At 39.3% G+C, this 13,858-nt stretch overlaps 1 protein-coding gene across 2 annotated transcripts in view; it reads right to left on the bottom strand.

The window, feature by feature from the left end:
• The window catches only part of npas2 (neuronal PAS domain protein 2), a 42,639-nt gene extending 29,017 nt beyond the window's left edge, over positions 1-13,622 (bottom strand). For both annotated transcript variants that reach the window (XM_082547903.1, XM_082547906.1), the window contains exon 1: positions 13,315-13,622. The gene's annotated coding sequence lies outside the window, so the exon portion shown is untranslated. The remainder of the gene's footprint in view (positions 1-13,314) is intronic.
• Positions 13,623-13,858: the final 236 nt, after the last annotated feature.

The raw sequence follows: 13,858 nt of genomic DNA, 5'->3' as shown, positions 1-13,858 counted from the left end.
GCTGAAGCACTGACTTTCATTAATTAGACGGTGGCACTGCTGTTCACTCTGTGTTCCCATGGTAACAATGTGTAGTGTCTACTTTCTCCCAGCTATGCCCATCAAGCTGCCGGTTTCCATTTTTCTTCTGGTCGACAAGATTTCTCATACATAACTCAGGAAGTCATTTGTTATACTGTTGACTATTAATAAAGTGCCAAAGCAACCTTGCTGGCTGCATGCTTTGATTTCTCCTTACAGCAGTTTTAACTCACTCTCAACCCACAACAACAGATGAGATACAAGCTTCGCAATAAATGTACATGTTAACCTAAAGTTTAATACTGGCATCAAGGTTTTCCAGCATGTCACTGTTAATTTTACAGTATATGTGCCAAAATCTACGGTTTAATACTGTAAGTACACATGCTGAAACTGCTCTTTAGTGCAAATATCTAATCAGCCAATCACATGACTAAAACTGGGCATGAAAACATAGTCTGATGATGACCCGCTAAAGTCAAACCGATCGTCAGAATGAAAAAGAAATTTGATTTAAGTGGGCCAGAGAGGTTGCTCTGAGTATTTCAGAAATTACTGATCTACAGGGATTTTTCCACAAACCCATCTTTAGGGTTTATAGAGAATGATCTGAAAAAGGGAAGTCTCCAGAGAGCAGCGGTTCTCTGGGGGTAAATGCCCTGTTGATGCCAGAGGTTACAGGAGAAGGGCCCAAGCTACTCAAGCCGATAGGAAGGCAGCATAACTCAAGACAACCACTCATCACAACCAAGGAGTGCAGAAGAGCATCTCTGAACAGATCCAACATTGAATATACAGTATGGGCTATAGCAGCAGAAGATCACACAGTGTCCCATCACTGCCAGCTAAGAACAAGAAACTGAGACTACAATTCACACAGACTCACCACATTGAGCAAAACATGCCTAGTCTGACGAGTCTCAATTTCTGCTGCAATATCTTGACTTTAGGGTCCGAATTTGGCTTAAACAAAATGAAACGCTGGGACCCCATAGTACCATTTGAGGATTGTTCAAACACCACAGCCGACCCGAGTATTGTTCATCCATTTATGACCACAGTGCACCCATCTTTTTCATGGCTTTTTCAAGCAGGGTAATGCACCATGTGGCAAAGCTCAAATCAACTGAAACTGGTTTATTGATCGTCGCAATGAGTTCACTGAACTCAAATGACCTTTGGGAGGTGATGTAACGAGAGATTCGCATCATGAATGTGTAGCCTACAATCTGCAGTGAGATGCTATCATGTCAATATGGAGCAAAATCTCTGAGGAAGGTTTCCCGCAGTTTATTGAAGAATTAAAGTGTTCTGAAGGTAAAAGGGGTCCAATCCAGTACTAGAAAAGTGAACCTAATAAAGTGTATATTATAAGCCACTGCATTGCCAATATACTAACATTTATTGCTTCCATAATTAATATTTTTCTACTGTAAAATAAAGTAAAATATACCTCTAAATACACTAGTCTTTCTGATCAGCCCTGTGTCAATATTTTCATGTATCATCTTTCTTAAACTATGATAAACTATGGTCACTTGCTTGGGTTGCTACAGGAGTTTTCACCTAATTTTAAATTTCTTTATATGGACTGTGTGCTCGGTGTGGCACACAGTGACTTGATGCAACACGAGTAAGTTTATTTTCTGACTCAAATGAAAATAACACTGCAGTAAGACGGGACAGTAGCTTTCTGTTGCTATTTTTTTAAAGACATCATCATTGACACTTTTCTGCTGTGTCGACCTACACCACCATGTTATCAGTGTGCAACAGTTGCTTTCGTTTTAGCAGAAATTTGTTAGTGTGGGCTCAGCTACAGGCTACAAACGATTTACCTCAACGCCACTTGTTAAAGAAGAACAAATGAAAAGAATTTCAAGACATATGTGGCTTAATGCTTCAAAATAGTGAGCTCTGTCTCACAGAAGGAAGAAAAATCACATCCGGAGGTGATGCTCAATGACTTTTCACACCGTGTAATTGAGTATAGATGGAGCACCACGGCTAAAGCCTTAGAGCTCATTCAAATGCATGAAATGAAAAAAGGAAAACAGTAAAGAAACAATTCATTATGTCCCTTCTCGGGAGAGTTTTCCCACAAGCTTTGCCCATCACTACCAAACAGAAGCTCCACACTAATCCTGCCCCAGGCAACAGCTGAACGCCACTCTACTCAGAGCAGTTTAACACATCCACACCTGTGGGGGGAAAAAACTGTTCTTTTACCCTGTTTTCCTAACTGCACCTGTTAATGCACCTGTTGAATAATCAGCTAATCAGCTAAGAACATGAATCCTAGTTCACATCAACCTCGCAGCTACTAATTCACAACTCACAGCCATCAACCTAGTCAACCATTAGTCAACCTGCATATTTTATGTAGATTTTCTTCTTCATATATTCCACGTTTACTTTTTGGTAACACTTTAGTCAAAAGTGCCATGTAATTACACATTCACCACACAGCATGGAGTGTGTGGTGAATGTGGGTGGTCGCATCCTTTCAATGAGAAAGCAGTCCCATAAAACAAACATCCTTTCACCAGGTAGATCCACTCTCAAATTTTCTTATAATTATATTCTTTCAACAATTCCAAATGAATCACAGTTACTCCAAGCCTGTTATTGCCTGCTGCTGCTGCTCAGGAAAAAAAAAGATGCAATTACCTAAGGCAGTGTGAGCAAATATGTGGGTCACCATTCTGGGGCATGGGTGGAAAGGGCAGCGGAGCTCTTTCTTTTCACCACTCAAGCTCGGATGCCAGGTTAGATCTTTGATTAGATTCTGTCTCATTCTTAAACATCGCCTCCAAATGAAGCATTTTTGAGCTGTTCACCCGAACGTCATTGTTATGAATTCACCAGTGAGTGTTTATGAAACTGCAACCGGCCCCTCTGTTATGCACAGACTCTGAAGTGAACTTAAATAGCCTTTCGCAAAGAGTCCATGGAAAAAATGACCTTATGTCTCCATTCCTATCTATTGCTGTTTCATTTTCCTGGTTATGAAACGATGGCTTCCATATCTTCAAGGCTCTCCTCCTGAGAGCACGCAAACCTCTCTTAAGTTTCACAGAACAGTAGAAAGCAGCTTATAAATTATTCTCTTTGAGGAAAGACTAAAACACATTGAATATTGGCTTCCTCTATGGCCAAATATCCACTCTGCCTAATTCTTATTCTACCGAAACAAAAAGCAGTGGACTGCAGATATTTGATTCGATTTGATTATTTTTGAGCTACATGAAAATATTTCATGTTATTTTAGGCAGTTTAACATTTCAGCTGAACTACAGGATACAAAACCTGCTCATCGTGCATCTTTTATTCATCCGATGAGTGGTTTAAAAGTAGTACAAATGTTAACAAGTAATCAGGATGGATGCTCAGTCAACTGAGAAAGTGAATTAATAACATCTACATTATTAATGACAGAAGGCTGGATCATCAGAAGTCTCTGGAAAACAACTCGCATAATGACTAGTTTTCATATTTTTATGTTTTTACCTGTAATGCTTCTTTCCTACACTACATTTGTCTTCTTGGACTTCTTGGAGTAGCTGTGCATGCCACGCAGTTCAGGTGCAGCTACTTTAGCTTTGTTTACCCTCTCTTTTTGTTAACTTTCTCCAGACTGGCTGCACCTCGCAAACAAAAGAACCTTTGGCTTAAAGGGATTTCTTGTACCTACATTGATTTTAATAACTGAAATTCCACCATGTTTATTGTGAGCATAAACCTTTGTTACAGTGTATATGTGCAAATATGAAAAGGAACACAACTGGTTTTCTCTCTTTCAGACAGCTAAGCTTAAAGAGGCCATTGCATCTGAGTGGAACTATGTGTGCACATTACTCATGCTTTAATGTGACAATAATTCATGAATCATGAAGTGTCCTTCAAGAAACCTAAAATCACTGCCAGCTCTGTAAAAAAAAACTGAAAAAAAGTCTTTTTGGCTTCCTCTTGATGGTGGAATAGAACTTCCTGTAGATTTCCATCAATTTTATCATATGTTTCTGTGTTTCTCTTAAGATGCGCATGCACTCACCAGCTACTTTTTAGGTACACCTGTTCAACTACTCGTTAATGGAAAAAATGTAATCGGCCAATCACATTTTTACACGTAGACATGGTCAAGACGACCTGCTGAAGTTCAAATCGAGCATCGGAAAAGGGAAGAAAGGAGATTTCCAGTGAGGGGAAATTTTCTGGGTGTAACGAAGAGGTGTTTCATTACTCTGGGCAAAAATGCCTTGTGCCCTTTCTTATGCTACTTTCCACTGTTCTGGGAGAAGACTGGAAAAATGTTGCCTGGTCTGATGAGTCTTGCATTGCAACATTTAGACGGTCGGGTCAGTTTGGAGTGAAAACAACATGAAAGCTTGGATGAGGTCATGAATATTGTCCAACCACTTATGGCCACAGTGTACCCTGATGATGGCTTTCTACGGGATAATCTCTCAAAACTCAAATCATCTCAAACTTCTTAAACGTGACATTGAGTTCACCTTGTTTTATCTGTGCCATGAAGAATTAAGGTGGTGCTGCATGGGAAAGGGAGTTCAACCCAGTACTAGCAAGATGTACCTAATAAAGTGGACAGTGAGTGAAAATCAGTAAAAAAGTTTAAACACTTAAATAAAAAACAAACAAACAAAAAAACTCGGAAACTGGAAAGTTTTAGTAGGAAAGTGTAATGAACTCATTGGCTGGACCCAGACTAAGAATGAAATTCAAGTATCACAGCACTATGTGAACTCTCCAGTTCGCCATCAGTGGACATGTTCAGGTTTTGCCCCATGACATCACAGATTACATATGGCTTACTTAACATTAAAGGAAGAAAGAAATGTGTGTGGGAGGGCCCTTTTCATTTCACCATCAGACCTGACACGATCTTGTTGTGACTCCACTAAAGCAAACAACGTTGTAATGCACATGCAGCCAACACCCTCAACTGGAGATCTGAATCACTAGATCTAGGTCACACACACACTGCGAGGCCCATTTTTCTTCTTCATCTGACACACAATGTGTGGCCACACCCGATTCTTAAACGTAACCTTTTGTAGTGAAGCAAGAATAAATGTTACATCCTGTGAATTAGCTATATTTTAGAGACACACGGGGGGGGGGTGATCATCATCACTCAGATGATGATAACAGCTTCTAAAAGAACCTCATTTATGTAGATTCTCACTCCTTTGAATGATGAAGTACCATAAAAACCTTTCCGAAAGGTCAGTATTAGTGCAGTGTCACTGAGGAGCTCTCACACACGTTAGTTTCAGGTAATGTCATTTCATGCCACAAATAAAAAGAGAGGAAGCAAATTCACATAATGTGACTGGTCTCAGTGCCAGAAAAAGGAAAGCTTTCTCTTTTTTATAAAAGGAATAAATAGATTTGAAAAAGCCAAATGTCTTAATGATGGCGTAATGGCTCTGAGCCTGCAGCTACTGAGGACAATCACTGTGTGCTTTAGAGCAAGAGTTCAGTGACACCAGCAAGGCCGATGACGTCAGTAGAGGCAGTTATATAACTGCTGCTGAACATTTTGTCTGTCATAGTTACAAGGCCAAAGAGGGTGACATGAATACCAGTCATACTCTCAGGAGTCATGTGCAACATAGTTCCACTGGCCAAAGGAAGAAAAAGGCAAGCAGGCCTCGGTATAGAGGGGTATGGAACAAAAGGGAACGGCTCTGATTAATGATAACAGTCTGCATGTCTGTCTTATGTCTGCCCTTACGGCTATAAATGCTTCCACATTATCTTCTTACTGGAGATTGATCAAGAATTCACAAGTCTAAAAATTCCCAAACAGCACATCAGACCAACAGGTCAAAAGAGTCTAAAGATGATAAAACAGAGAAAATAAGACTGGGATGTGTCTGCAAAGTTTGCTAAAAACTATAACAGTTTGAACAAACACTACAAATAGAAATTATTTAGACATACACAGTAGGCCGCACAAGATTATCAACAAACAAAAAACCTGAAAAAAATCATCATTTAGAGAAGTTCATAATTTAAAACTGTCAGTTTCACTTGGTATTAATTTAATTTAATGGCGACTGTTGCTTCTAGCACCATCGAAGATAAACCCTGTAGCAATAAATGGTGTAAATAAACAGTGGCTTTTGGCCTTAACCCAAATACTGTTACACACTGTACTGACACCTCTGCCATCACTGATTATCCTTATAGGCCACTTTCTTAACTGGGTCTTTTATTGATTCCTAAACAAATTTTATCAGAGGAAATAAGCAGAATTCCACAGAGTCAGTATAACAATTTCATTATCACTGTCACAAAAATATGCCAGCACTGATATAAGGAAATGATAAGGTGTGTGCCATGTGATCCCATGGACCATTTAGTACAAGCTTTCAACTGGAACCATTTCTTACTTCCCATCAGGAGTCATTGTTCTCTGAAATATGTTACCTAAGAATCAGAAATACCGGACAACAGCGATCTAAAGCCAACAAATAAAGGCTGTGGATTGGCCTTTAAAGGGTAAGCGTCACTTCAATGTTTTTATAATCATTTTAACTAAGTAATTTGACTGATTTTTATTGGACAATACACATTTCACATGCATTCAAAGTTGCTAAATATAGTTGTTCGCCTATATTTGACTGTAAAGCTAAATTGTGGCTGCTTTAAAGCCAGCTGTCTGCAACAGAAAGGCTCTGAAATATTCTCTGCCCAGCTGTGACAGATGGTATACAGAATTTGCAAAGACACTTACTTCTTACACCAACCATAACCTGAGAATCAGTGCCTTAGCAAAATCATGTAACATGGAACTTGAGGCAAAGAGTGGAAATAAAGTTCCACTAAAAAAAAAAGCCTACACAAAGGAGCCGACAAGTTAATGTGTTTATGTATTTTCTGGCAGCAGTCCATTTTTAATAGCGTATGGTTGAGGCGAATACATCAAAAAATAAACCACACTATATATATATATATTTTTTTAAAAGCACAATCTCTTGCCATTTATTACTTTAAATTAATTTTATACCTGAGATAGCAATATCTCACTCAAGACCATAGTGCTTTAGAGAATATCGGCATGGCTGTGGCCTTGTCCCTGCAAACCATTCAGAGCTGTACTAATATTCAATAAACAGCACTCACTCTTGTGTGATATTGCTTGATTAAGCTGTCTCAGACCAAGGATGATGCCCTCTAGTTTGATAGTGAATCACTGAAGCAATTTCCCTGGTTCCAGCTTCTCAAATGTAAGCCTTCGCTGCTTTTTTCCAGTTTGCACCCAACTTGGTTTGATATAAATCATAATTGTGGTTTTTCTATATTTTTATTAACCAATTATAATTGGGCCTTAAAGAAACAGCCCTATTTGAATTTTAGGATTATAGATTCTGTACAGATTTTACCATTAAAACATAAACATGTTCGCTTCAACAACAATATTCAGCTACTGTAGCAAGAACCATTAATCTGAAAAATTCAAATTCCATTATAACTTTAAGATATAAAGTTCAATTAAATTTCAAGACGTTTGGAAGGTTTTTTTCCCCAAGTTCAGCTGCAAAAGCCAACTAACACCTTGATGAAACTAATCCTCATGGGGACAATCCCAGGAAGAGAAAGACAACGAGTTATGTCTGCCACAGGGGATAAGTTCATTAGAGTTACCAGCATCTCACATTAGAGACACATTACTTCCCAGAGTTCAAGTAGCGGACACACATTAACACCAAATATTCGGATGAGACTGCGTAAACTGGGCCTTAAGGGTTGATTCCTATGGGTTACCAATTCCAACAAGTAATAAAAAGACACAATAGGACAAAGAAATACCCTGAATGAACCAATGAAAAACTGCATTTTGTTCTCATAAGTGTAAATTTGAGATTTTTGGTTCAAATTGCTGCATCTTTGCAAGACTTTGCTGTTGACAGCTGTTGAAGATTCGTTCAAAATTAATGGCAACACTGCTTTCCCAGCAGAGCTAACATAACATCATGGTCTGAGCTCAGTTTGTTTGTCATTGTGACAAAGATCCAAAACACATCTCCAGGAAATGAAAGGCTATAACTACTAAGATATAGAGCAATAGAGCGCAACATCAGAAAGCTCAGCTAACAGAAAGCTGATATGATCTGGGGTAACATCGGGGTCAGCAAGTGCACAGCAATAAAACTATTCCCTTTGACAACTTCATTAGACTTGGACACCAAATTAAGAATTCAAAGGTGTTGCTTTAGCAAGAAATTCTGGCTCTTTAGAAGAAGGTGGTTCAAGACTTTTGCACTGTACATGTATCTAAATAAAAAATGTTTTCCATAAATACAACCGACTATAATAACATTGTTGCAGAAATGCTGTTGTTTGTGATGTGGTTTGACTGAGTTAATTACTTTTTGTAATTGGCTCCATTGTCCTTCGGTCACTTGGTTGTAAGATTATGGTCATTAAACTTTAACTACAGTTGAAGGAAGTTCCTAGAGAAGCCACAGTGATTTCAGGTTTAGTTAACTTCCTTAACATTCAGCTCTGTCCTAAACAAGGTTATTATAGTTAACTTAGACATAAAACTGGATGTGAAAAAATATATATAAATATCAAATTTTTAATATAATATAGTTAAAAAATAAACAAATTAATTAAAATACTATAAATCAAATCAAATCAAAATTTATTTATATAGCACATATTAAAAACAACAGTGTTGACCATAGTGCTTCACAGTCAATAAAAACATGAGACAGTTAAAACAAACAATAGAAGAGGACAACAAACAATAGGTAACAACGCAACAAGCTAAAACAGCCAACTAGACAGAATCAAAAGCCAAAGTAAAAAAATAAGTTTTAAGACGTAATTTAAAAGACTGGATAGACTCGGCAGTGCGAATATGAACGGGGAGGTTATTCCAGAGTCTGGGTGCCACGGATGCAAAGGCCCGGTCGCCTCTCGACTTCATTCGAGTCCTAGGTTGTGCTAGGAGCCTATGGTTGGATGATCTAAGTGCCCTGTTGGGATTGTATGAATGGAGTAAATCAGAAAGATAACTTGGCGCTAAATTATTCAAAATATTAAAAGTGAACAAAAGAATTTTAAAATCTATACGATATTTAACAGGGAGCCAATGTAATTTGGCTAAAATTGGAGTTATGTGTTCATGAATTCTCGTACCTGTTAAAAGACGCGCAGCTGCATTTTGAATTAACTGGAGCCGGCAAAGAGAGGAGTGTTGGAGGCCCGAGTAGAGGGAGTTACAGTAGTCCAATCTGGATGTAATAAATGCGTGGATAAGCTTTTCAAGATCTTTTAAAGGAAGGAACGGCTTTGCTTTGGAAATCTGACGCAACTGGTAAAAGCTGTTTTTTACCACAGTGGACACCTGTTTCTCGAGTTTAAAAGAGCCATCCAGGAACACTCCGAGGTTTCTTACAGTGGACGAAAGATGGCTAGCGAGAGGGCCTAGGGCGTCAGCTAACTGGTCTAGCGGAGTGTGACTACCAAAGACTATGATTTCAGTCTTATTCTCGTTCAATGTAAGAAAATTATGTGATAACCAAATTTTTACTTCATGCAAACAGTTGAACAGAGGTTGCAAAGAAGCAGTCACATCGGATTTCAAAGGTAAATAAATCTGGATATCATCGGCATAACAGTGAAAGGAGATGTTATGTTTTCTAAAAATTAATCCCAACGGCAACATGTACAAAGAGAAAAGAGCAGGACCGAGCACGGACCCTTGAGGCACACCACAATAAATAGGGGCAGAAGCCGAGGAGTGTTGCCCCATAGCAACAGAGAACGACCTCTCTGAGAGATAGGATTTAAACCAAGATAAAACCGTACCTTTGAGACCAACAACATGTTCCAATCTTGATAGAAGAATGTTGTGATTAACCGTGTCAAAAGCAGCAGACAAGTCAAGTAAAACTAAGACCACAGAATATAATATAATAATAATATAATAATAATAACAATTTGACTGACACTTTAAATAAACTAATTTCATTTTTTCACCCTGGTGTTTACGACAGAATTGCCTAATTTCCTTCGGGATTAATAAAGTATTCTGATTCTGATTGGCTGTTGGGGAAGTTCATTAAAAATCACTGTGGCTTTTGTAGGAGACAAGTGAGCCATGGACAATGGGGCCAATTACGAGAAGTCTCAGTCAAACCACAACACAAACAACAGCATTTCTGGAACAATGTTGCGATAGTCAGTTGCATTTATAGATTTATAGACTGTAAAAGTCTTTAACAACCCTTCAATTCTCAATATTTTGCTTCCAAGGAGCCAGCCTTTCTTATAATTTTTGGATTTGAGTAGCAGTTCTCCAGGCTAGGAAGGTTTTTTAAAGAGGAGTCATTTCTCTTGTTAATTCATTACGTCACTTCACACTGAGACAATCAAGCATAAAAATGGACCTAACTCAAAGGATGACCCAGTTGTGTTCTCACATAACAGACAACTGAGCAAATAATCAATTTTAACAAGTATCTTTAGGAACTTTAATAGAAGCCTGTTGAAAAACACATTTTCTTCCCATTTCTTTAGGTGAATCTATGAAAAAGAAAAACATAGCACATTTTCAACATGAATAAAATTGTTTTTTTACACTAACAAAATTATTTCCAAGGAGCTGTTAGCTGTACAAAATTGGCATATCTCGCTTTGTGTCCTTAAAAGCTTTTGAGAGAAATGAAAAAGTCGAAGTGAAACAACAAGAGCTGTTGTTGGTAAGAAGCAGTGAAAGTCTAGCTCTGATGGAAATTACAAATACTCTGAATGCCTCTTTCATGTAGTCAGGGAGCCTGTTTCCCATCTCTCTCAGCTTTTTTTCTGTTTTATTACCTCGAACTTACCTATTTAAATGTTTTGGCTGCTGCTCTGTCCAAGTACGCATGCCACTGTGGTGCTCATGTCTGCTTTTCTTGATGTCTGTGGAAATAACTGGCTAACCTAAAGTCTTACATTGTATTTGTATGCCTTCTAGTTTTCTGTGGAAGATTTTATATCAATATGGTTTGTTAAAGAAAAAAGCAAAACACCGTGATAAGACTTGAAGTCAATGTCAGTACTGAGACAATAAGGCCAAAATGAGCTAATCACACACAAAAAGATGACACCTCTGGTGTTCGGAGGTAAGCGGGACTTGGTTATTTGCAACCTCTGATCTATTAATCAACCTGTTGTGAGATTACACCCCATTTCATGTGTTTGTGATGAATCATCATGGGTTGAACATTCAACATTCATTCTATGTGGAGCGCGGCTCTGTTTTCTTAAAGAGACAGAAAGCAGGAGGAGTCCCTTTGCTGTAACACAGACCTACACCATTTGTGCATGCCCAGTCACACTACGCAGCTCTAGCAATATTCAGACTAGCTTTCAGTTTAAGCTTGCAGGACATGGCCCAGTAACCTACTTTCCCCACAACATGCTCTGTAACATCAGAGAAGAGGCTATGTGTCATCAGTTAACTAACCTTCACCACAGCATAGTTTCAGCAAAGAGATGAAAGAAGAAGAAAAAATCACAGACACTAATCAGAGTTATATGTCAGGACAGAAATGTCTACAAGGCCCCATGCTCAGTTTATACTTAAAGGTGAAATAAATCCAGATAGAACTTATAATATAACTTATATTCCCTGCATTTAAAGGTCTCCGGGGGAGGAGACTAAAACTAAAAAAGACCACATGAAGAAGATTAGAGAAGAAAACTTTCAATTTGAGAGCAGAAAAGTCTCAAATTGCCATTCCACTGAGTACAGGGCAAGCGAATTACATTACAATAAATGTTGGTTATAAAAAAACAAACAGATGTGTAACATTTGTGGCAGCATTTCTCAAAACTCTGAAATCCTTGTTTGACACGAACACATCTTAGCAGAACCTTAGCAGATTGGGTTTCCCTTTTTTCTTCTGTGCACAGACTCGTGTATCAGGTGATCAGCACTGTTAATGGTTAAACCCCACTACCTGACACCCTCAAACCAGTCTTCTGGGTTACCACACACAAAAAAACCCGAAACACCCACACAGTCTGGTCCAGGCTCACTCTACATTTGTTTATCACCCAGAAGCCAAATTTTTTAGTCTGACAAGTAGTGGATGGCCTTCTCCATGATACCTGTCAGTTACTGGAAGCTGTAAAAGGATTGTGATTGACTCCTATATACTGTTTTTATAGTGGTAGACCTAATGCCAAAAGTGGAATCCACAACGTTTTCAAGCTCACCGTGTAACAATGTTCTGATTGTCCCATTTAGCAGCAGGATTAGAATTGGCTGAAGGGAGAAGAAGACAGCATGAGTCATGAGGCAGGCCCAAATGTTTAGCAGCACGATATAAAGAGGAGCATATGGTGCAATGAACAGCCCAGTTCAGTCAGTCATGGAACAGCCTCATCCTGCCCCGCTCAGCTGTCAGCACACATCCTCATCACTGCTCATGGCTCCTGGGCCAACCTCAGCACTGACACAGCAAGCCGGAAAAATGGCACAAGCCTCAACACGAGTGTAAGTAGATGGACACACAGGATAATCTTTTAGACTCTGACAGCAGCACACTTTGGAGCAAAGATAAAAAACAACCAAAATGCCCCGGATCCCTGGCTCTGGGTTTTGTTTCGCATCAGGTCCCCGAACTACAGCTGTGACTGACATAGCATCGGTCATTCAGATCAGACATTCAGATGTATATCAGAGCTGATTTTACTAGGACAAGTGTCTTGGCTTATCAGACTCTAGTTTGTTTGTCTGTTCGTGCCAATTAAGCCACATTCATATTTCATTCCTCATATTTCAAATCACACACACACACACACACACACACACACACACACACACACACACACACACACACAAGAATCTTCCTTTTTCAGATGGAGTCAAGTGTCTCCATATGGAAAAAACTGACATTTCAGAGCTAGGTCAGCACATAGGTTCCATTATACAGTAGTTACTGCACTTACTAAGATTCTTACACAGCTTCCCACAATATAATGATTATAACACACACTAAAGGACTAAGACTTTCTTCACTTAGTAAACAGAAATTAAAAAAAAAAACAGTCTAAACAGTTATGTATGTGTTTGATTGGGACATAAAGAAGCAGATATACCATCTATTGATATTATAAACACTGTGAAACAGACTGAGCCAGGAGAAGAGGGTAGCTACTAAAAACAACTTTTTAAAATATTATTATTATTTGAAAGTTTCCAATTTGAAGCCACATTTATAACAACCGTAACAAGTAACGAGCACAAAGCCGGACACTCACCTTATTCTGCCGAATAATGATCCAAACAGGAGCGGCTGTATGTGTTTGTGAGTCTGGGTTTTAACAAATAAAACTCAGACGTGTTACATTCCAGAAAGTTGCTCACATGTGAAACTGCACTGCAGTCTGCTAACGATTCCTGCCGCTGTCTGTATTTAGGCTGCAGCACGCTGCTGAGGTGACCCAGCCTACAAACCTCACACGTTCATTAGAGCGCGCTGGTCAGTCCGCCTCCTGTCCGCGGACTCATGCAGGCTGAATGAAGAGCCTCCGGCAGCAGCCAGTGTGCGGCCGCGCTCACAGCCCCGCCCACTGGTCCACATACTATATTAAGTTACGTGAGCAGGCTGGTTGCAGTCTGCCGAAGAGCGGAGGCGGTCTTTTAAGCCCCGCCTGTTCTCACGACGTCATTGGAGGAAAGTGCCATCCAATACCGCCCTCTCCATAGGGTTACCGTAAGGGGGCGTGGCTGGACCTCCATCCAGCCTTTCAGTTGTCTGCGTTTGGGGGTTTCTCGGCCAACCAACACTACAGGTAGATTATC

This window comes from Aulonocara stuartgranti (assembly GCF_965226115.1).
Source record: "Aulonocara stuartgranti genome assembly, chromosome: 10".
NCBI classification, from domain to species: Eukaryota; Metazoa; Chordata; class Actinopteri; order Cichliformes; family Cichlidae; genus Aulonocara; species Aulonocara stuartgranti.
This window is presented reverse-complemented; position numbering and strand designations above follow the sequence as displayed.